This window comes from Pleurodeles waltl, chromosome 2_1, assembly GCF_031143425.1.
Source record: "Pleurodeles waltl isolate 20211129_DDA chromosome 2_1, aPleWal1.hap1.20221129, whole genome shotgun sequence".
Taxonomy (NCBI): domain Eukaryota; kingdom Metazoa; phylum Chordata; class Amphibia; order Caudata; family Salamandridae; genus Pleurodeles; species Pleurodeles waltl.
Window position 1 is genome coordinate 215,785,977 of NC_090438.1, and position 25,317 is coordinate 215,811,293.

Genomic DNA, 25,317 nt, shown 5'->3' on the forward strand with positions numbered 1-25,317 from the left:
TGAGATGGCGGTGCCCTGTTCAGCGGTGCTTGAGATGGCAGTTTCCATTGCAGGGTCTCAGCTGCTGGCGGTCCTTCATGGCCCAGCGGGGCTTTTGCTGGCGGTCCTTCATGGCCCAGCGGGGCTGGTGCTGGCGGTGGCCTCCTGGCCAGGTGGGCTGGTGCTGGCGGTGGCCTCCTGGCCAGGTGGGCTGGTGCTGGCGGTGGCCTCCTGGGCAGCTGGGCTGATGCTGGCGGTGGCCTCCTGGGCAGGTGGGCTGGTGCTGGCGGTGGCCTCCTGGGCAGCTGGGCTGATGCTAGCGGTGGCCTCCTGGGCATCGGGGAGGATGTCGGTCTTCTCCGCCGTGCTGCTCTTCCCAGACTTGCCGGGTTTCTTGTGGCCCTTCCCCACCTTGGAAGGTGTCACACTCCCAACGGGACCCCTGGGAGCAGCTTTGGTGGCTGGAGTCTTCCCCCTCTCCCGCCGGGCACTGGCCAACTTCAGATGCTTCACAGGTGGGGGACTGTCTGTGCTGTGGCTCCGTGCCACACTGGCTGCCCTTGTGGCCGGTGCACTCCAGATTCCGGTGACTACAGGCACCACTGGTCCCGGAGATGTTGTGGCTGAGGTGCTAGTTCGGGACCTATGAGACGGACGAGGTGGGGGAGGTGTGGGAAAGAGGTCAAGGGTGGACAGGAAACGTTTTTTGGACACACTGGGACGGGTAGCTGGAGAGGGTTTTGGAGTGGAGGAAGAGGTGGTGGTTGTAGGAGGTGTACGCTTGGTGACTTTGGGTGAAGGTGCATGCGCTGGAGGCTGTCGGGAGGTGGATGACTGTTGGGTGGGTGTGTGCCTGTGTTTGTGTATCTTGGGAGGGGGCATCACAGACACACTGGGAGAGGACACAGGGGACGTGTGAATGGTAGTGGGGGTGGTGACTGCATGTGAGCGGGGTGTGGTGGTGGGTGTGCTGGAGAGGGATGTAGTTGCTGTAGAGGTAGTGCATGAAGGTGTGAGTGTAGACGAGACTGGGAGGGAGGAGGGAGATGAGGAGGAGGGGGACACAGTGGAGGCAGTGGATGTTAATGTGTCTGCATGTGTGTGATACTTGCATGAGTGCCTGTGGGATGTGTGGTGCTTATGTTTGCCTGAGCTTCCCTTGGGTGTTGAGGTGTGTGCATGTTGGTCTGTAGGTGTGCTTGGGATAGGCTGAGGTACAGGGGATTGGGTCGGGGTGGAGGAAGTTGGAGGGGGGAGGCTAGAGACGGGGACAATGGCTGCCATCAGTGCTGAGGCCAGAGTCTGAAAAAGCTCGCTGAAGGGCTGCCTGACCAGAATGAATGCCCTCCAGGAATGCATTGGTTTGTTGCAACTGCCTCTCTACACCCTGGATGGCATTCAAAATGGTAGACTGCCCGACAGTGAGGGACCTGAGGAGGTCAATGGCCTCCTCACTGAGGGCAGCAGGGGTGACTGGGGCAGGGCCTGAGGTGCCTGGGGCGAAGGTGATGCCCACCCTCCTGGGTGAGCGGGCACAGGGCAAAGGCTGAGGGGCTGCTGGGAGGACAGTGCTGGTAGGGGGGGGGGTGGCGGATGTACCTGTAGATGTGGGGGGCACAGATGTTGCCGCCACCACCAGGGAGCTCCCATCAGAGAACGAGTCCATGTCGCTGGTGTCAGCTCCTGTCCCTGCCTTGGAGCTCCCCTTGCCCTCCGTCCCACTGGTGAATTCAGACTCTGTAGTGTCGCCCTCCAGGGCCATGTGGGATGCAGCTCCCTCGTGCTCCAGTTCCACTGCTCCTCCGCCTGATGATGCTAATGCACACAAGAACAGGGAGACCACAAAAAGGGGAGGGAAGACAGAAGAAAGACATGTTGAGTGCATGCATTACCGCTACCGTTGGTGGACACGACAGACACAGAAGCCCCCTGCACTACGCTGCGCTCTTGGGCTCCACTGTTCAATTCCTGGGAAATGGCCTACAAGGCTATGGACGACATCTGCACACATAGATGACACAGGGGCATGACTAGGTGTACTTGTCACTCTACAGAGGTGGGCTGGGGTGCCACATGGCCTGCCTTACGGAGGGCCCTTGCCTACGGAACTCGCCCTGGCCTAGGGAAACCCACAGCCCACCTCTTCCACCCAGACCCCTCCACTGTGCGCAAAGTCAGCAGAATGAGAGTGTACTCATCCCCTTGTGGCTGCTGTGATGCCCTCAAACGCCCATCCAACTCCGGGTAGGCCACCGCCAGCGTCCTGAACATCAGGGGGGTCATGGTGCGACGGGCACCCCTCCCACGTTGGGAGGCCATCCGCAGCTGATTCTCCGCCGTCTTCTTGCTCCAGCGGCAAATGTCCTCCCATCTTTTCCAGCAGTGGGTGCTCTGTCTGTGGTGGACCCCCAGGGTCCAGACTTCCTTGGCGATGGCACGCCAAATATCTTTTTTCTGGTGGGCGCTGACCTACATGAAATGTACAGGGGAAAAAGAGAAGTTATTACCAACTGCACCGTCAAAGTGATTGTCCCCCATCCCTACCCTTGCCATGTGGCACATGCATTCACCGTCTTTCATGCACGCAGCACTCTCCTTCCTTCCTTCTTACATCCAGCCCTCTCCACACAGGCATAGCCCATACAACATGCTCCCTGTGTACTTACCTGTTTGTCTGGAGGACCGTAGAGTAGCGTGTACTGGGGGAGGACCCCATCCACGAGCTTCTCCAACTCCTCCGATGTGAAGGCAGGGGCCCTTTCCCCAGACACTCGAGCCATTCTCTCTTCCAGACCGAGGTCAAAGCAGCACTTGCAGTGTAGGTCCTCTCCTGTCGAAGATCAGGTATCGAGTGATTGAACAGATAGAAAATGGCGGTCACGTCCGCGGCGGTGCGTACCGTCACCGCCGGCATACATCGTCATTGGCTCCTGGGACCCAATGCAGCATTGCGCCGCGGTCTTCGACCGCCTACCGCGACGGTGTACAACGCCAGCGCAGTTACCTCACATCCCATTGTCCCACTTTACAGGTCAGGCAGCCACCATTTCAGGGGCCCACATAGCTTCATTTCCAACTGCGTCTCACATACCTAGGCCTAGACTCAACACACATACAGGCCACCTTTTGTGTATGATTGGTGTTCTGGGTAAACTGTGGGTACGTACCTCTGAGTTGTTTGACTCTGTGCTCGCTGTTGTCCTTCATAGGCACCGTCCGCTGGGACATGTGAGGAGATGGCGGCATCCTCCGGTGTACCGACTGTTGGTGGACCTGTCGACAATGGAGGCACGACATTTGATTATCACATACAGGCTTGACCGTGCCACAATCCAGGAACTGTGTCCCCAGTTGGAGCCATACCTGATGTCAGCAATCCGCCATCCCCCAGGAATCCCCCCTCAAGTGCAGGTGCTGTCAGTGCTCCATTTCCTTGCAAGTGGGTCTTTTCAAACAACAGTGGCCATAGCATCAGGGATGTCCCAGCCTATGTTTTCCAACGTATTGTCCAGAGTGTTGTCTGCCCTTCTGAAACACATGCGGAGCTACATCTTTTTCCCTCAGGTGGAGGATTTGCCTACAGTGAAAGAGGATTTCTATGCCCTGGGACACATCCCCAACATCATAGGTGCCATTGATGGGACCCATGTGGCTGTGGTCCCCCCCACAGGAGTGAACAGGTGTACAGAAACCGGAAGAGTTATCATTCTATGAATGTACAGATGGTATGTTTGGCAGACCAGTACATCTCCCATGTGAATGCCAAGTTCCCTGGCTCAGTGCATGACGCCTACATCCTGCGGAATAGCAGCATCCCTTATGTGATGGGTCAACTCCAGAGGCACCGTGTGTGGCTATTAGGTGAGCACCTGGAGGCAAGTCAGTGGAAATGGTTGTCTGGGTCTGGGGATATCCCTCCAGGTTAGTGCGTGTCTGACATTGGTCTCTCACCATTTGCAGGTGACTCTGGTTACCCCAACCTGTCATGGCTACTGACCCCAGTGAGGAATCCCAGGACAAGTTCTCCCAATGTTCGTAAAACCTCCAAATCACTTGTAAGTAGGTTGGATGGTTCCCCATTCTCATGTTCCGATTCAACGGGTGACTTAGTGGCGTACCAATATCTCAGTTTCAATTTCCTTATAAACTGAAATAAATCAATTCTACTTTGAACATAATCAAAATTCGACATAGGGCAATTATTATTTTTACTTTCAGAGTGATTCAAGTTGGCAGCCCTGTATTATTGGAGCAGGAGAGCTATTATATCTCGTCTGGGTATCCAGCACTTCTAAAAGGTCATATCAAAATTACTGTCCTTGTTGCACTGTATTTCCATTTTATATATAATTTTTGAATTTCACATATATACACAATGGTTTGAGGAAAGTATGTTAAGTTATTTAGTGGCAGATTGGGTTTTTTGTGTACTTCCTGGTTTATATTATTAGTATAGTGGAATAGATAACATTGATTAGAGTACTCAGTTTTTCAATGTAGTCCTTCTAGCATTGTTATGTAGGGGTTTGTTATGGGAGTAGTAGAAATAGGACTACAGTTATGAGCTATGTTTGTTTAACTCGTGAACAAGGAGCAGGAGCTCCGAACCGCGTTGAGTTTTTTCTGCCATTATCACCAATAAACCAGCAACTTGCCAAACTAAAAGAGCTTCTGATCGGTGTCTACCCATCCATCATCTAGGTCGAGTAGGCGTCGTGTTTTGTTGGTTATAATTGGGGCTCGCCACCCCTTCAGAAGCCATCCGCAACGTTGGGCGCCGGTACGGAGACTATTATTTATGTGTATATATACATATATATATATATATATATATATATATATATATATATATATATATATATATATATTTGTTACCTGCTGACATTTTCAAAACATGCGTCAAGCGGTTCCGCTGCTTTCTTGAAAGTTTCGGGGTGATCTGTCAAGCATGGGCTGAGAAAAAGGGGGGGGGTCCTAAAACGCGTTTTTGCCATGCATTTTCCTGTAGGGATTTGTGAACACGACTACGACCCGAAACATTGGTTGGAATTACACCAAATTTGGTAGAAAGCTAGCTCCTGGTTCAGAAAGCGTGCTTTTTGTGATTTGGTGTAAATCCATGCAGTAGTTTTAAAGTAATTAGAGATTAAAAATATGGATATCTAGGGACGCAGATTCTCCTTGAATCAAACTATTCCTGTGCTGATATCGGATTGGCTACCAACACTTCAACAAGGAAGTGTTGGCAGCCGTCTTGGTTCAATTGAGTTCGAGTCCCACAAAGAAAGTTAAAAAAAATGAAAAGGGCCCTGGGTAGGATCACCCTCAGCCCCTAGCCTTACTCTAGGGGTCCCTCACAGACCCCATCAGGGCTGAAAAGCATTTTTATTAAAAATCTCAGAAACTCTGTGGATTTTTCAGACATTTAAAAAAAGGGGTGTCTCCCTCTGTTTTATTTTACCCCCGGGTGGGCCAGGTCCCGGGGTCATTGGGGGACTGAGAAAGCAGGGAGGTGCATAGGCCCCCCTCCTTGTGCTTAAATTAGCTCTGAAACCACCTCATCCCCGGAGCAAAACCTTTATGGGGGAGGCCCATAGGGACTCCCCCAAAGCCCCTAAGACTGCCACCTCCCTGGGTCTAAGTAACAAGTTTGTGTGGGGGGCCCACGTGGCCCCCGCAGCCCTGGGGACCACCAACTCCCTACAGAAAGTTACCATAATTAAGGGGGGGGGGGCTTGTGGCTCTCCTCACAGCCCCGGAGACTGCCACCTCCCCGGGGCTGAAATAAGATGCCCGACCGTGGGTACCACAACCTCTCTGGGGCAAAGTTTAACGTTGGAGGGAGGCCATGCAGCCCCCCTCATGGAGCCAATAATTGCCCTGGGGATCGTCACCCACCAGGGCCAGCTCCTGCTATGTCCCGGGATGCCCATTCCCAGGACATAACTGTTTGCTTTGACAGCTCCTGCCAAGTAGGAGCAAATGCTCTGATTCCAGCAAACGAGAGCTGTTAAACATCTCTCGCTTGCTGGGAGTGGAGGTTTCCTATGTTTCCCTGCTCACAGACATGCTGTCAGGAAAACAGAGGAAACAATTGCTCTCACAGACAGAGAGCTGCATCTTTAGCAGCTCATTGTCTGTGGCAGCAAAGCTGGCTCCCGCAGAGGGCTGTAGGCCGGCTTGGACCACTGTGCCTTTAGGCTCCCCCGTGGTCCCATTGCACACTGGGTGCCCTGGGGGCACATAGGAGAGATGGCCAGGCCCCGGGTGATGGGGTCCCGGGGCTGAGCAATGTGATTGTTCCTCGTGCGTCTTTCTCCAGAATTCTGTGATAACATGAATCCTCATATAGAGAGGCCAAAGAGACTACAAAGAGTCCCAGTGTATTTCCCTCTGATTTTGATGGTGCGTTCTTGATGGGGAGGAATGTGAGGACACCTCCACAAACCAAAGAATCACTTACTTCATATAGATAAGAGGAAGGACTCTGGTTTGGTGGAGATTTAAATCTTTGTAGTCTCATTGCCCTCTCCATAGGGGGATTTATGATTTTGATGGTGCGTTCTTGATGGGGAGGAATGTGAGGACACCTCCACAAACCAAAGAATCACTTACTTCATATAGATAAGAGGAAGGACTCTGGTTTGGTGGAGATTTAAATCTTTGTAGTCTCATTGCCCTCTCTATAGGGGGATTTATGTTCTCACAGAATTCTAGAGAATCAGGCAGCAAGAACAATCATGTTGCCAAAACTCACACAAGGTCACTGGTGACATTTCCTTGTGGTCTATTACACAGCCTTAGTGTAGAATACATACTGGACTTTTACCCAAGAAGGCAGTAAGAACTGTACTTGGGTAGATATTTTGTGCAAAGCTGTGGACTCTTGTTGGATAAAAGGGCAGGTGAGGTTCCTTTGTGGCAGAGTCACTCACACTGCTACTGACACACCCACACAGACACTCACAGACACACTCACTCACAGACACACTCATACACTCATGCACTCACACATCCTCTCAAAGACCCACTCAGAGACTCACAAACCCACTCACAGACCCACCTGAAGACTCATGAATCTACTCATACTACTTAGAGGCTCATGCACCCACTCACAGACCTCTCAGAGACTCACACACCCACTCACAGACCCACTCATACTCATGCACCTACTCACAGACCCTGGCACCCACTCACAGACCCACTGAGACACTCACTCACCTACTCACAGACCCACTCAGACTCACGCGCTCACTCACAGACCCACTTATACACTCATGCACCCTTTCACAGACCCACTCAGACTCACACATATACTCACACAGACACTTACACACCCACTCACAGAGACACTCTTACACCCACTGTCACACCTAGACACACCCTCTGAGACCTACTCTCACACCTACACATACAGTCTCACACCCAGAGACACACTCTGACACCTATTCTTACCTCCAGAGAGACATGACCTGTGGCCAACTCCTGCATCACACGGCCAAAGGTTGTGCACTGTGTAGGGTTGGGTGGTTAGGGTTGTTGGCTGCATGGCTTGTCACAGACCAGGCCCTGTGGCCATCCACCACTGTACATGGTATTTTGCCATGCACAGGGCAGAGTGTGTGGTTATGGGGTTGGCCGCAGGCTAAGCCCTGCGGTCAACCTCTGCTGCGCATGGCGAAGGCTGTGCACGGCGGTGGTTGGATTACCGCATAGTAATGAAAAATGCTTTACGTTAAAAAAAAGTGAGAAATTCACTGAAAAACCAAAGGTTACAGGGATATTACAGTTAGGAAATAGAATTTAAAAAACACATAGAAATTCACTTAAAAAACAATAGGTTACAAGGACGTTACATTTACTCACTTCGAAACAGAGAAATTCAGCAGTTATAGTTAGAGTTATTTCAAGTAACTATGACTTGCGGTCCCTGGTAACTTTAACATGTGCCCTCATTATGCACTGCTCACTACCACAGATATTACAGCACTAATGACAACTTTTATAACGTCAATAAAAATAACAATGAAACATTAGAAGCCAAATTATTGAAGAAAAAACTGTGCATGGCGGGGACACGAGTATTAGTTACCTTAGGCTGCAAGTTATAGTTACTTGAAATAACTCTAACTATAACTGCTGAATTTCTTTGGTTTTGTTTGAGTAAATTCAGAACCTAACTGTAATGTCCCTGTAACCTTTGGTTTTTTAAGAGATTTATATATATATATATATATATATATATATATATATATATATATATATATATATACATATATATATATATATATATATATATATATATATTGAGATATATATATATATATGTGTGTATATATATATATATCAATATATATATATATATATATATATATATATATATATATATATTGAGATATATATATATATATATGTATATATATATATATATATATATATATATATATATACATATATGTATATATATTTTAAACAATTGGCTTCACACAAGGACCAGATGGAGCACTCTGCGCCAAGCATAACGCGTTTCGGCTTCCATGCCTTCCAATGCTGATCACACTAATAACTTTCAAGTGCAGGTCTTTAAATAGGTTTCCTATTCATTCCATTTTGAAGATGGTAATTAGCGAAGAAGGACTTTCACTTCAACTTGATTTACCCAGTTTGGAGCGCCGCCATCATAAGATATGTCATCAGTTATTTATTAGCCCCAATCAGATGTCTCTTTAAGTAAGTATTCTCACCACAATGGTTCTGGGCTTATCAAGTTCTCAAATTGCAGCACTTTGATCTCTGCCACTATGCACTATCACCAACAATCCTGTGAATGCCACTTCATTAACAGAAGTAATGTTTGAATCCTTTCATTGGACTGCATCTTGCGCCCAATACTAACAAATACCTGAAGGTGCTGGTTTTAGTGACTTACACCAGTCCGTTTGGTCATGTCCTGATTTATCAGCAGGTATACCAGTGCTGCTTCCTGGGCTGCGGCGATTCTGGCAGTTATGTAATTATTCATGGGGTGGTGGAAGAAGGAGGTGGTCTGGGCTGAGGAAAATTATAATTTCATGGATAAAGTGGCATTATGGTCATGTTTTATAGATGATCTCTTTATTTTGTGGGAGGGGGATACATTGGAATAGCAGGAATTCATGAAGAATTTGAATTCTAATGAGTATAATATCAGATTTACTTACGTGTATAGTAAGGTCCATTGTGAATCACCTGGACATTATATTGGATGTTCTGGATGGCAAGAACATGCCAACAGTGGCCATCCAGGAGTGTTAAAGTGGAGCATCCCCCTTAGTCAAATGAGAAGAGCAAAAATAATCTGTTCCACTGACAAAGAATGTAACAAGGAAATTGGGAAAATGGTGGAACAATTTATTGAACGTGGCTATCCTTTGGGTGTTTTGGAATGTGCCAAGGAGAGAGTCACTATAAAATCCACAGAAAAGGGATCATGTGAATAAAGATGAAAGAATTAAAAGATTATTTTTGGAGTACAATGCAGTCCAATCCAGTGTGAGGAAGATTTTGCGTAGGGATGAGCACTTGAAACATATTATGGATGTTGGTACCCTAATAACCTTTTAATAGAACCAGGTCATTGGGTGACATATTGACATGTTGTTTCTTTGACTCAAAAAAGAAATGGGAACAGACAATTGGTTGATGAGTAATATCAAGGGGTTTGTTGAGTGCGATACCTGTAAAGTCTGTAGATATGGTTTGAATTGCAAGGAACACCGGACCTTTGAGGGCCAGAGTGTCAAAATATAAGACAGAATAACCTGTAACAGAGGCCATATTGTTTATGTATTAAAATGTGGGTGCAATAAGTTATGTGGGGAGCATTATCAAAGAACTAAAAGTCAGAATTCTGCAGCACATTCGAGCTATCAGGAATGCCGATCAGCGTTATCCGATGGCTGGTCATTTTGACCAATATCATGCCCGGTCCCTTACGAATTTTGAGTTCTCTGGGATCAAACATGTGAAACCTAACCCTAGGTGGGGGAGATAGGGAAAAGGAGCTTACAAGAGAGGAATCCAGAGTAATCATAATGCTGGGAACTGAGTTACCGTGGGGACAGAGCACTGATGCTGAATTGCATGTCCATTTGTAGAGTTGTGAAGTGTTTTATTTACCAACTGTCCCATGATTACTCTAACAATTGGTGGCATCCAGTTTGGGATTCTGTAACTTGGACTCTGAGAGCGACTGTGGTCTACTCCTTAAAACCTGGTCCTGGGATGTATTGTTTCCATATGATTAAGTGAAGAATTGTATTCTATCATGCATTTTAGGTTATATGAGCACTCGTCTTCAGGCATACCCTCTTATTTTTTAATCATTCCCCGGTATTTAGGAGACATTATACAATGCTATTATAGGTTAGATGTTCCTTATTTAAAATGAATCTTGAGACATTGTATATTGACTTGCACTTTAAAGAAGCACTAGCACTTTGTCCCGTTTCACCTTGGTTGGTTGTATTTTTGACCAACTGTATGCGATGCCTCGTAAATATGATGGTTTAGGGAGCAATGAAGATGAAGGGTGCTAGTTAATTGAGAGGGAATTTTATGAAGCGTATTGTGAGTATCTTTATAAGGTCAGGTTGATTTGCACCACAAGGAAGCATTAGCATGTTCTATGGTCTGGATCAATGGGATGTGAAGTCTTGGGTGCATAACATCTTGAGAAGCTATATTGCTGGACAGTGCCGATTCATTGCAAGGGAATTCGATGAAGATTAGTAGCAACTTTTTTTTCAGTGTATTATGCTGACTTGTATTTACGATAGTATTAGCACTTTACATGCACTTTAGGTATTATCAATAGCATTGGCACTTTGGAGTTGGTAAGGGTGCACCCTGTGGACCCTTGGTCCAGCAGTTATGACCAAACAACAATGGGCACTACATGCTCTCCTGACATAGTGGGTTGCTAACTAAGGGGATTGAGTACCATTTATTTTCAGAGAATAGGAATTCATTCATGTAGAACTGACTCTAATAGTGCTGTTTCACAATGGGGAAGTTGGTAAGAGCCCTCCTGTGGGTTCCATATTGAGGACTCATGTTTGATAACAAATGGGGATCGATTGATAAAATGAACAGGACAATGGATAGGATGAAGTACTATGTACCAGCATATTGATGTATTCACGCTCGAAAATTCTTTAACGATTAGTTGAATAAGTCAAATTGTATGAGAAAATGAGATGTATAGTTGTGAACCATATGTGCAAGTTAATGGTTTGAAAAAGGAGATATATGGATGTGAAAAACTGTTGTTAAGAAATCTCTTCTTTAGGAAAACGTGTGGAGGTATTTTATTTGTGGATGATCACAGATATGTATAGTTATGAATTCTTATGTGATTTCAAGAATATTTTTTGGATGGTTGAATATTATTTATTTTTTGACATGCACATGTCACTTTAAAGGAGCACACACAGGAATTGGTTGTGCATATATGAGTAGAGGGATTGGTAATTTGGCAAAGAAATGGTGGATGAATTAAGCCACAATGTGATGTGGGTTAACGCTCTAGTGTTTGGGCCAAGGAAATGATGGAAGGACGATGTGTTATAATGAAATATTTCCTAGCTAACGTGAAGGAAACTTTCAATTCTATTAAGGGCATGGAGGCGAGGATTATTCAGTCCTTTTTTCACTTTATTCACAACAGCAAGTTCAAAGTTCAAACAAGTTTGATGATAAAAAAAACTTCAAGCCCCATGATGCCCACAAGTAACCATGACAACCCATATCCAATCCAATGTCCATAACGAGGAGTGTATATATATATAACTGACGGGCACAGTCCTTCCTCTTCTTCACTGAAGAAAGTTAAGGTACTCGCAACTTCATTCTCCTTTGGAATCACCTCCTACAAAATAAGGAAAAGATCAGACACCGGAACAGACATACATCATATGCAATGAACCTGCTAGAATATCCAACATGTTAATGAACAGAATAAGAACATTAGAAGCATAATAAATAACAAGGTCATCACCAAATTGAGACGTCAATATTATGCATAAAACCAGGAACCTTCGCAGATAAGAAAAATACCACTGACCTGTAAAGAAAAGGTCTCCCACAAATGGCTGATAACTTAAACTCGGGTGGGTAATACTGCTATACTATGAGGGAGGGATAATCCTCGCCTCTGTGTCCTTAATAGAATTGAAAGTTTCCTTCATGTTAGCTAGGAAATTTTTAATTCTATATCAGGACCGGAGGCGAGGATTATGCAAGTTCAAAGCTTACTCACCACTAAAGATGCAGCTTCATGGAGCGGTTTAAAATAGAATTTCTTAAAAACAGACTCCGAGGGCCAATCCGCTGAATTCATGATGTCCTCCAATCTACCACCGATCAGAATGGCCTTGGAAGCCATCGCCCCTCTTGTGGAATGAGCTCCAAAACGCCAAATGTCAATCCCAGATTCTGACATGACCCAACGTACCTGCCAAGCAATGGTAGGGGAAGACACAGCCTTAAATGGCTTCTTGATAGTAATCAAGAGATGCCTTTCTCCCGGAGGTCTATCCTCCTCTGTGACAGCTTCATAAGTCTGTAAACATCTAACCACGCATAACTTAGGGTGAGAATCAAAACTGGGATACGAAACACACCTGGTACCTGTTGTGGTCCGCCTAGAAATAGTGAAAGTAACCCCTTCTGGGGTGAAAACCCGGGCTGACACATCCCAAGCGCACACATCTGAAACACGCTTACAAGAAACAAGGCACAAAAGCATCGCCAATTTAGCGGAAATCTGTTTCCTGGATAGACAACTATTCTCTGGCCGAGAGGAAAGGAAATTAAGAACCTTGTTAACATCCCATAGGCCAGAGTACCTAGGTTCAGTAGTTCGAGATAAACAAACCCCTTTCAACAGTTTACTTACCCAGGGGTGTTCCCCAACCGGGACATCATTGATCGTATAATGCCCTGCCGAAATTGCAGAACGAAAAGCATTCATGGTACAGTCACGCAAACCTGAGGTAAAAACTTCCGCCCAAAAATTGACTATGAACTCAACGGGGGCCCCCACGGGATCCACTTTCCTCTACAGACACCAACAAGCCCATCTGTTCCAGGCCAATCTATACCGCTTGATGGTACCTGGAGCCCATGACTGTCTGATAAGGGCTGCAGCGTCCTGTGAAAGGCAGACGTTTTCCCAACGTCCCCTGAAATCCTCCAAGCCACGAGATTGAGGTGGTCTTGAAGCAGCAAGGGATGAGGGCGACCCAGTGGGTCCCGGAGGACTCCCAAGGCACACAGTAGTCTGAGAGGAGCCATCCATGACAACTCTAGAAGAGTGGGGAACCACGCTTGAGCTTTCCAAATCAGAGATATCAGGATCAAGGGCGCCCGCTGACGTCGAACCTGAGCCACCACTCTGGGAATCAGAAGAAAGGGAGGAAAAGCATAACACTGGTCACTCAACCAATCTTGCAAGAATGCATCCACTGCGCTCGCCCCTGGATCGGGCTTCCAACTGAAGTAAGTCAGAAGCTGAGCATTCCAACGAGAGGCAAATAGGTCTACTGAACAAGGACCCCAACGATCCATCAGAGACCGAAAGATCTCTGGATCCAGTCACCAATCGCTGGTTTCCCTGAGGAAACGGGAATTCCAATCCGCCCCCTGGTTCTGAATTCCTTGAAGATATTCCGCTGTAACCGAAATCTGTCTCTGGAGGCAGTAATGCCAAAAATCCTTCGCCAGGTCCGCTAGGAATCTGGACCGAGTGCCCCCCAGTCTGATTATGTACTGGACAGCCGAGATGTTGTCCATCCAAAGAAGGACACAACAGGATATCTTGTTGCGGGTCAGGGACCGAATCGCAAATGAGCCCAGAAGAAGCTCTAGACAACTGATGTGAAGGTTCAACTCCTCCGAAGTCCACTGACCACACATGGAGATCTGACCACACCTGCCCCACTAACCCAGTCTGCTGGCATCCGACTCTATCACCAGGTCGGGGAGAGAGCCAAAAATGGCCTTCCCATTCCATACATCCATATGGTTCAACCACCATTGCATCTCCGAACGAGCATCCGAAGAGAGCTCCATCAGAGCCGAATAGGTATGTCCTTTCCGGAGATGAGAAGCTTTCAGACGTTGCAGGGCCCTGCAATGCAGGGGACCCGGAAAGATCGCCTGGATAGAGGACGACAAAAGACCCACAATCCTGGCAATCTGCCGGAGGGAGGTCCTGTCCCTGAGGAGCACCTTGGAAATCTCCTTCTTGATCTTGGAGACCTTGTGCTCCGGTAGTTTCAGCGTCGTGGACGTTGTGTCCACCACAAAACCCAAACACGTTGTGGCCTGAGATGGACAAAGGGAGGACCTCTCCGTGTTGATCACGAAACACAGATCCTGCAACAGCGCAATAGTAATGTTCGCGTAACACAACAGTTGTGACCTGGACTGATCCATCAAAAGGATGTCGCCCAGATAAATAATCAGTCTGACATCCTGAGTCCTCAGAAACTCGACCACCGGCTTCAGCAACTTTGTGAAGCACCAAGGTGCTGAAGAAAGGCCGAATGGGAGATACTTGAACTCGTAAATCTGACTCCTCCATTGAAACTGCAGAAAACGACGGTGAGGAGAGTAAATGGGGACCGTAAGGTAAGCGTCCTTGAGATCCAAGCAGATCATCCAGTCCCATTGACACAGAAGATCCCTGAGAAGATGGATTCCCTCCATCTTGAAATGACGATAAACCACACATTCGTTGAACGCCTTGAGGTTTATCACCGGACGGAAACCCTTGTCTTTCTTCTTGACCAGGAAGATGTTGCTCAAGAACCCCTCAGATGAAGAGGTGCCGGGACAACAGCCCCCTCGCCCAGGAGAAGCTGAACCTCCGCATCTATCAATTGGGAATCCTGAATGCTGAACCGAATGGGAGGAGGTCGAACTGGTTGAACTGGGGTCCCATAGAACTATATGAGGAAACCCAACACTGTCCCCAAAACCAAAGGGTCAGACGTAAGTCGTGACCAATTCTCTGCGAAGATGGCAATTCTGCCTCCTAGCTCTTGAGGGGAAAAAAGGGTAGTGCTCACCTGTGCTTCCTCCCTGAGAGTTGGAGTTGCCTCTGTGGAAATGGGAGGAATGTCCTCGACCAGAGCCTCTGTTGAGAAAGAAGGTCCCCTGACGGCCATCGTTCCAACTGTTATTCTGCTTTCCTTGGGCTCTGGAGGGGCCTGACTGCAGGGAGCGGCCGGAGGAGTGACCCCTTCCTCGCCCGGCCCCAGCAAAAACCTTCCCTGGGAAGATCTTGCGCATGGAAGACTGCGCTTTATCCAAGGTGGAGAATGTGGACACAAATCTCCCAAGCTCCTTCACGAAGGGGGTTGCCAAAGAGATTGCCCTGGGCTACCGCACCAGCCTCAGACGTCGCCAGTTCCCCTAATTTAGGGTCAATCTTGATCAAGAGAGAGCACCGTCTCTCCGTAGATATAGCGCAATTGACGTTGTCCAATAGACAAACCGCCCTTTGCGCCCATCCAGCGACCAAATCCGTCTGTAACTGCTCTCCTGAGGTCTTAGCCGAATCGGCCAATTCGATGATCTTCGTCAAGGGACCCAGAACATCTGAAAGCTTATCTTGACAAGACCGCCAAGAACGATCGATCCCTTTCTTAGGATCGCGCATGTACTTTAAGAAAAAAGTACATAGCTTTGGGTCCAACGAAGGCGTAGCCGCCACCTTGTCCCCAAGCGCCAGCCTGGGGCATTCTGCCTGCATACGGGCCCGAACCTCCTGCTCCAAAGGATGGCGGATAGTCTTAGCCACATAGGCCACCACCTTGGGATTGGGGACCCACTCGGAGGACCGAGGATGGTAGATGTCCTCAGGGTCAAACATATCGGAGTCCCAACCTTCCTTCTCAACACTAGAGGTGTTCGCAGATGGGCGCTAAGGTCTACCCATAATGCAGCCCTCTTCCGATGAGCCCTCGTCATTTGAGTCAGCCCCCCCGAATGGGGTGATCCCACAAAGGGATCCAGCGCCAGGGCAGCAGTGCTGCCATGCTCTCCGGGCAAAACATCCTCCCGGCAGGGTACACGATCAAGCGTTCGCGCACTCTTGCCTCTTGCAGAAGGCCTCCCTTAACTGGGCCAAACCTTCCAGGTGCCCCGCGTCACGCTTCCTGGAGGAAGAGGTACTAGCCCGTGGGTCCAAATCCCCCAAAACACCTGACGAGTTGGACACTTTGTCCATAAGCTTGTCCACTTTATCCTGCAGGGCTGCCAGGGCTTTCGCCACTGCCTGCAAAACCAACATGTCCATGCCTTCAGGAAGATGGCATTGAGGAGGCCAGACTTCCTCCGTCCCCAAAGATGGGGCGTAGGCATGATCCAGGAAAGAGTCCATGTAAGGGGTGGACCAAGACATTCCACACAAATGGGAAAATATATCAACGTACCCCAAAAACACTATAAGCACCACAGGAGAAAAGACCAAGGCCAGACCAGACAAAATACGCCACTTACCCCTCCAAGGGGCGTCAATGAAAGGGGTGAGAGCACAAAATGTACAACGCCCAACCTAAATCAACTGGGCAGCCACCTTGCCGTGCTCAAAATATGCTGGGAATGCCAGAAAAAATATCAACCATAGAAGGTTCCCACAAGGGAATGTACATTTGCAGGATAAACCTGCTCTTACCCCCACGCTGTGTAGGCAAGGGTTGGGAGCCGGTAGAAATCAGGAAACCCCGAGGGCGGGCTCCTGAAAGGCTCAAAGCGATGAGAGAACTCAGTGCGCGAAGCGCTGATTTCTCTGATCGTAATAGTGTGAACAGGGCGTCACCGCACCACGCGCTCGGGAAACGCCTAGCGCGGGAAGACCAAAAGGCTCAGAATGCGAGGAACGTTCCTCACGCAACCACAATATTACAGAAATGCCAAGGTAACAGTGCAATAACACAAGGCAATCCCCATACCCCCCGAAATCACGAGAAGGAGTGAGGACTTAACTGATGGGCAGCAGTGAAGAAAGAGGAAGGACTGTGCCCGTCAGTTATATATACTCCTCGTTATGGACATTGGATTGGCTACGGGTTGTCATGGTTACTTGTGGGCATCATGGGGCTTGAAGTTTATTTTGTTATCGAACTTGTTTGAACTTTGAACTTGCTGTTGTGAATAAAGTGAAGAAAGGACTGCATAATCCTCGCCTGCGGTCCTGATATAGAATGGCAACCTACCACGGAGTCTACACAGGCCCAGTTGAAGGTGTTAATGCCGAAATGCAGACCATGATTAGTTTTATGTTTGTTGTGCCCAGAATAAATATCATCTTTTAAAGCCAATCTGATGCCGTTGGATGAATTCCTGGTGGTGCCGCTTGTCCCTGGTTGTGCCTAGAATAAAAATCATCTTTTAAAACCAATCTGATGATGTTGGATGAATTGCTAGTGGTGCTGCTGGTCGGAAAGGAGAATGAATGGTAGAGACATATATGTATATAGATACAGATAAATACATTAATTAATCTAAACATAAAATATAATCAGAAGATCTAGCTGGAATTCATTGTGGTCTCTTATTTGTAGCATTGCCTAACTAATACATTGATCATAACATTTCTAAATTTGATTCAGTTCAAAATATAGGGGGTCATTCTGACCTTGGCGGTAAAAGGCCTATACCGCCGGTCAGAACTCCGCCATACTACCGCCGCGGCCGCGGTAAACCGCCACGGTCATTCTGACCACCAACTGTGAATCCGCCAAAAACCCGACATCCAAGGAAGGCCGCCTCATCAGCGGGCCGCGGAAAACTGGAGATGACCAAACCTCCACCGCCACGCCAACACAAACACGCCCATGCCATTCTGACCCACCAATCCACGCGGCGGTCTTTCAACCGCGGTATTCCATTGGCGGTACACACCGCCGCGGTCAAAATACACACACAGCTCCAAAACACTGCCACATTGGCCAATTTGAAATACACACACCTGATACACATACACACACCACTCCCACACATCCATACAACTATAAAACACACACCCACATCACCCACAAACCCCTACGACCGAAGATCAGAGACGAAGGAGAGAGAGACACATCACAGAATAGAGAGCTACATCACACAGAGGCACACTACACCATCACACACACCACATAGAAGCACAAAGCACCACACACCAACACACTCATCACCATATACACCACCCCACACCTCATCCACACCACCCCATGGCACCCCAAAGGCACCCACGCTTTTCGGACCAAGAACTCCGGGTCATGGTGGAGGAAATCATAAGAGTTGAACCCCAGCTCTTCGGCTCACAGGTGCAGCACACCACTATAGCCAGGAAGGCGGAGCTATGGCAGCGGATCGTGGACAGGGTCAACGCGGTGGGAACGCATCCCAGAAATCGAGACGACATCCGCAAACGCTGGAACGACTTAAGGGGAAAGGTGCGCTCGATGGTCTCGCGACACAACATCGCAGTGCAGAAGACTGGCGGGGGACCCCCACCCACTCCACCCGAATTCACAGCATGGGAGCAAGAGGTACTAAACATCCTGCATCCTGATGGCCTCGCTGGAGTACACGGAGGAATGGACTCTGGTAAGTACAATCTCAACTACTTCACCCCCCCCAGCATGCTAACCCCCACCACCACCCTCACCCCCAACCCTCCATCACACATCCTCCCTGAGAATGTCTCACCAGCACAACCCACCCAACACCAACCCCTGCATGCCACCACAAACTATGGACACCTATCACCCAAGCATGACCACTGCACATACCCCCCTCCCAAAACACCCCCACAACACCTCCCCCAAGGGAATGGCAGCACTGGGGGACAAGGGCACCAATCAATGGCACGCAATAGCACACACAGAAACAATAACCATACTCTCTTACCCCATGCAGGACCCGAACGCCAACACACCGGCCAGGAGGGTCCAGAAATGTCCATCCCCCCCCCGGAAGAGGCCCCCAGTGATGACAGCAGCTCTGTCGACCTGGAACCTGATGACCAGCCCGGACCATCGGGGACCTCTGGACAGTCGGTTCCCCACACACAGGCCACAGCAGACCCAACCCCCTCTGGGAACAACAGCACAGCTCCCACCCAGCGGGCCCATGCCTCTGTCTCTAGGACAGGTCAATCAGCGGTGTGTCTGCCACTACAGGGCACCCAGGCTAACCCACCACCCCAACAACAACAGGGACCTGGGGGCAGTGGTAGTGGGCACACCGTCCAGGGGACAGAGGCCGGGGGAAACAGGGCAACTCGGAGGGCTGCTGTGTGACAGGGGGGGGAGGAGAGGCCCAGGGAACCCACTCTCCAAGAGGCCCTCACCACCATCATGGCAGCCTACCACCACTCCCAAGAGACAATGGCGACGGTACTGGCCAGGTTCCAGGAGATCCAGGCACAGCAGGAGGAACGCTACATGCGGTTCACCAATCAACTCACCAACATCTCTACCGCTATGGGGAGCATAGTCCAGGCCCTCAACCGGATAGAAGACACGTTGCGGGACCATGTGGCACCATACAGGGCCCCTGTCACTAGCCAGGAACAGCCTACCACCTCTGCCGGCGCTAGTGGACAGGAGGCCCCACCACAACGACAAGCCACCAGAACCCCACCTCCTGCTGAAGAACAACCACCCCGCAAGAGGAGCCTGAGATCCAAAAAATCGACAGAGTAGGATGTCAAGACCCCCGCCAGCATGAGACACCCCCTGAAGTCATCCTGTCCCACATTGCCACCCTGTCCAACCTTGAACTGCCCCTGCTCCATCCTTCCACAGGCATATGGACAATGCACCTGTGAGACTGAGAACTGGACTCTGCCATGGCCATTACTCCACCCCCACCCATCACCGTGTTTATATCATGTACCATTATCTAGCACAAAAAATAAATCACTCAATGCACTGAAATCAAACAGGAGTCAGGCTGCATTATTTACAAATGTATAACACATTACCGATCAATTATGTTCTGTTAACTTTGTGCTGAACACATACCGAGATCAATAAGCATTAGTCCATGGGCTAACCAAGTAGAAGTCACGCAGTGGGTCATACAGCACTGAAAAGGGAAGGGAAAATCAAACATCAGTTTAAAAGAACTGGGGGGTCATAGACAAAGTTGAGAAGCAGGAGGCTTTCAGGAAAAGTAAAATAGCGTGGGTGATTCTTACCTGTGTGCTACTGAAAATACTGTTGGATAACTCTGTCCCTGTTGTCTGTGTCGTCCTCTGAGTCTTCCTCCTCTTCACTCTCCGCAGGCTCCACAGCTGCTTCAACACCACCATCTGGACCATCCTCCTGCAGGAAAGGCACCTGACGTCGCAATGCCAGATTGTGAAGCATACAGCAGGCCACGATGATCTGGCACACCTTCTTTGGTGAGTACATCAGGGATCCCCCTGTCATATGCAGGCACCTAAATCTGGCCTTCAGGAGGCCAAAGGTCCTTTCTATGATCCTCCTAGTTCGCCCATGGGCCTCATTGTACCGTTCCTCAGCCCTGGTCCGGGGGTTCCTCACTGGGGTCAATAGCCAAGGCAGGTTGGGGTAACCAGAGTCACCTATTAGCCACACACGTTGTCTCTGTAGCTGTTCCATCACATAAGGGATGCTGCTATTACGCATCACATACGCGTCATGCACTGACCCAGGGAACATGGCATTCACATGGGAGATGTACTGGTCAGCCAAACAGACCACCTGGACGTTCATAGAATGGTAACATTTCCTGTTTCTGTACACCTGCTCATCGTCTTTTGGGGGGACTAAGGCTACATGGGTCCCATCAATGGCACCAATGATGTTGGGAATATGTCCAAGGGCATAAAAATCACCCTTCACAGTGGCCAAATCAACCTCCTCAGGGAATATAATGTAACTCTGCATGTGTTTCGTCAGGGCAGACAACACTCTAGACAAAACTTTGGAAAACATAGGCTGAGACATTCCAGATGACATGGCCACTGTTGTCTGGAATGAGCCACTTGCCAGAAAATGGAGGACTGGCAGAACCTGCACCAGAGGGGGAATTCCTGTGGGTTGGCGGATGGGAGACATCAGGGCTGGCTCCAGCTGGGCACACAGTTCATGGATAGTGGCACGGTCCAGTCGGTATCGTAGTATGATGTGGCGTTCTTCCATTGTCGACAGGTCCACCAGCGGTCGGTACACGCGAGGATTCATCCTTCTCCTCGCAACTCCCAGCGGACGGTGCCTAGGAATGACAACATGGAGCACAGAGTCAAGCCAATCACTGGTACGTTCACCACAGCTTGCATAGCACACGGTTATCTATGTTTTGAAAGGCGTGTATGTGTGGCAATGCAAGGCCTAGGCCTGTGTGTCGCAGTAGAAATTATGCCATGTGGGCCCTTGAAATGGCGGCTGCCTGACCTGTGAAGTGGGACAGTGGGATGTGAGGTCAATGCGCTGGCAGAGCACACCGTGGCGGTAGGCGGTCGAAGACCGCTACACGGAGCCGCATTGGTTAACATTGAAGCCTATGGGTTTCAGGAGCCAATGACGAGGTGCGCCGGCGGTAGCGGTACGCACCGCCGCGGTACGCACCGCCGCGGGCGTGACCGCCATTTTCTCTCTGCCTAATCACTCGAGACCTGATCATCCACAGGAGAGGACCTATACTGCAAGTGCTGCTGTGACCTCGGTCTGGAAGTGACAATGGCTGCTGCGACTGGGGAAAGGGCCCCTGCCTTCACGTCTGAAGAGTTGGAGAAGCTCGTGGATGGGGTCCTCCCCCAGTATGCGTTACTCTACGGTCCTCCAGACCAACATGTAAGTACACCGGGTGCACATGGAATGGGCGATGCCTGTGTGGAGTGGGGTGGATGTAAGTTGGTGGGGTGGGGGGCGAATGAGGAGTGCAACGCACGCCAGATGAGAGCATGTGCCATATGGCAAGGGTGGGGATGGGGGGCCAATCACATCTAACATGCAGTAAGTTGATGAATGTTTCCTTCCCACCCTGTACATGTCACATAGGTCAGCGGCCATCAGAAAGTCGAGATTTGGCGTGCCATCGCCAAGGAAGTCCGGGCCCTGGGGGTCCACGTCAGACGGGGCACCCACTGCTGCAAGAGGTGGGAGGACATCTGCCGCGGAACCAGGAAGACTGCCGAGCCACTGCTGGGGATGGCCTCCCAACCTAGGAGGGGTGCCAGTCGTACCCTGACCCCCCTGATGTCCCGGATCCTGGCGGTGGCCTACCCTGATTTGGATGGGCGCTTGAGAGCATCACAGCAGACACAAGGGGGTGAGTATCAGCACATTCTGCTATCTTTCTGCGCAGTGGAGGCGTCTGGGTGGGGGAGGAGGGTTGTGGGTGACATTAGGCCAGGGCGCTTTCTGTAGTGTAGTCCTCTCCCTTAGGCATGGCCCTGTGCTCCCGGCCCCCACCTCTGTAGGGTGACAAGTACAGCTATTGATGGTCCAGCCTCACACATCTGCGCGTTTGTCGTCTCTTGACCTGTTATCTTAGTCAGAAGTACTGAGTAGTGTACCCCGAATGCGCGGCTTAGTGCATGAGGCTCCTGTGTCTGTCCTCTCTGCCAACGGTGTTGACATTGCATGCACTCAACCTGGTCTTCTTTTTTCTCCCCCCACCCTTCTTCTTCATCTTCTTGTGCATGTGTGCATTAGCATCATCAGGCGGAGGAGATTTGGCATCGGAGCACGAGGGGGCTGCAAGTCACAAGGCCCCGGTGGGCCCAGGAACAGACACCGAGGGCACCAGTGATCCGGAGGGCGAGGGGAGCACCACAACGGGGACCGGTGGTGAGAGCAGCGACACAGACACGTCCTCGGATGGGTGCTCCCTAGCGGTGGCGGAAACATCCGGGACCCCCGCCTCTACAGGTACAGCCGCCACCCAGCGCACCAGCCCCGCCCTCCCTGCAGGCCCTCAGCCTACGCTCCGTGCCCGCTCGCCCAGGAAGGCGGGCGTCTCCTTCGCCCCAGGCACCTCAGCCCCTGCCCCTGTCACCCCTGCTGCCCTCAGTGCGGAGCTCATTGACCTTGTGAGGACGCTCATTGTTGGGCAGACTACCCTTTTGAATGCCATCCAGGGGGTAGAAAGGGAGGTGCATCGGAGCAATGCCTACCTGGAGGGCATTCATTCGGGTCAGGCTGCCCATCAACGATCGTTCACTGCTCTGGCCTCAGCACTGACGGCAGCCATTGTCCCTGTTTCCAGCCTCCCTCTTCTGACTGCCTCCAGCCTGTCTCTGTCTCCTGTTCCTCAGCCTATCCCATCCACACCATCTGACCAGCCTGCACACACCTCAACACCCAAGGGCAGCTCATCCAGACACAAGCACCACAGATCCCACAAACACTCACCCAAGCAACACCCAGATGCAGACATTCCAACAGTCACTGCCACCCCTGTGTCCCCCTCCTCCTCGTCTCCCTCCTCCCTACCTGTGACGTCTACACTCACACCTGCATGCACACCAACATCAGCCAGTGCTTCCATCACCACCACACCCTCCTGTACAGTCCGCACGCGTGCAGTCACCACCCCCACTGCCATTTACACGTCCCCTGTGTCCTCTCCCACTGTGTCTGTCACCCCCTCTTCCAAGACACACAAACGCAGGCAGCCACCCACCCAACAGCCATCCACCTCACGACAGCCTACAGCACCAGCACCTTCACCCAATGACAGCACACCTGACTCTCCTACAACCCCATCCTCTTCCTCCACTCCCATCACCACTTCTCCTACCCTTTACCTTGGCCCTAAAAATCTTTTCCTGGCTAATCTTGACCTCTTTCCCTCCGATGACCTACCCCCTCCATCTGCAAAGAGTCCCAAGAGCACCACAGCCACCACCAGCCCAGCTTCGGGTGTCACTGTTGTGCATGGGTTCTGGAGCCCACCCTTTGCCAGCAGTGACACCTCAATCAGCAGCAAGGACACATCCAGCCCCCCCCCCCGGCAAGAGGACCAGGAAACACAAGGGCCGCCGTGCGAGGACTGACACGGCTGCCCCCAAGGAGCAAAGTTCGCCCACTTCACCAGCCACATCATCTAGGGGAGGCAAGGGCCCGAGAGCCCCATCTAAGGAGCGTAAGGGCAGCAGGGCGGAGAAGTCAGGCAGCAGGAGCGCGGAGCAGGTGGGCCCCACATGCCACATCCCAGCTGGAAAGGAGGACACCAAAGGGCCCAGGACTCCATCCCCGAAGGGTCCAGAAGCATCACGGTCGGAGGGCGACTGAGCAGGGAGTCCAGGCCAGGTCTGGCTCCCTTGACCTACTGGATGTGCACCGCTGAACAGGGCCCGCCGGGGAGAAGAGCACCGCTGAACAGGGCCCGCCGTGGAGAAGAGCACCGCTGAACAGGGCCCCGCCGTGGAGAAGAGCACCGCTGAACAGGGCCCGCCGTGCAGAAGAGCACCGCTGAACAGGGCCCCGCCGTGGAGAAGAGCACCGCTGAACAGGGCCCGCCGTGCAGAAGAGCACCGCTGAACAGGGCCCCGCCGAGGAGAAGAGCACCGCTGAACAGGGCCCGCCGTGCAGAAGAGCACCGCTGAACAGGGCCCGCCGTGCAGAAGAGCACCGCTGAACAGGGCCCCGCCGTGGAGAAGAGCACCGCTGAACAGGGCCCGCCGTGCAGAAGAGCACCGCTGAACAGGGCCCGCCGTGCAGAAGAGCACCGCTGAACAGGGCCCCGCCGTGGAGAAGAGCACCGCTGAACAGGGCCCGCCGTGCAGAAGAGCACCGCTGAACAGGGCCCGCCGTGGAGAAGAGCACCGCTGAACAGGGCCCCGCCGTGGAGAAGAGCACCGCTGAACAGGGCCCGCCGTGCAGAAGAGCACCGCTGAACAGGGCCCGCCGTGTAGAAGAGCACCGCTGAACAGGGCCCGCCGTGCAGAAGAGCACCGCTGAACAGGGCCCGCCGTGCAGAAGAGCACCGCTGAACAGGGCCCGCCGTGCAGAAGACCACCGCTGAACAGGGCCCGCCGTCTCAAGCACCGCTCCGCTGGGCCCCGCCGTCTCAAGCACCGCTACGCTGGGACCTTCATCTCAAGCACCGCTCCGCTGGGCCCCGCCGTCTCAAGCACCGCTCCGCTGGGCCCTTCATCTCAAGCACCGCTCCGCTGGGCCCCGCCGTCCAAGCACCGCTCCGCTGGGCCCTTCCTCTCAAGCACCGCTCCGCTGGGCCCTTCCTCTCAAGCACCGCTCCGCTGGGCCCCGCCGTCCAAGCACCGCTCCGCTGGGCCCCGCCGTCTCAAGCACCGCTCCGCTGGGC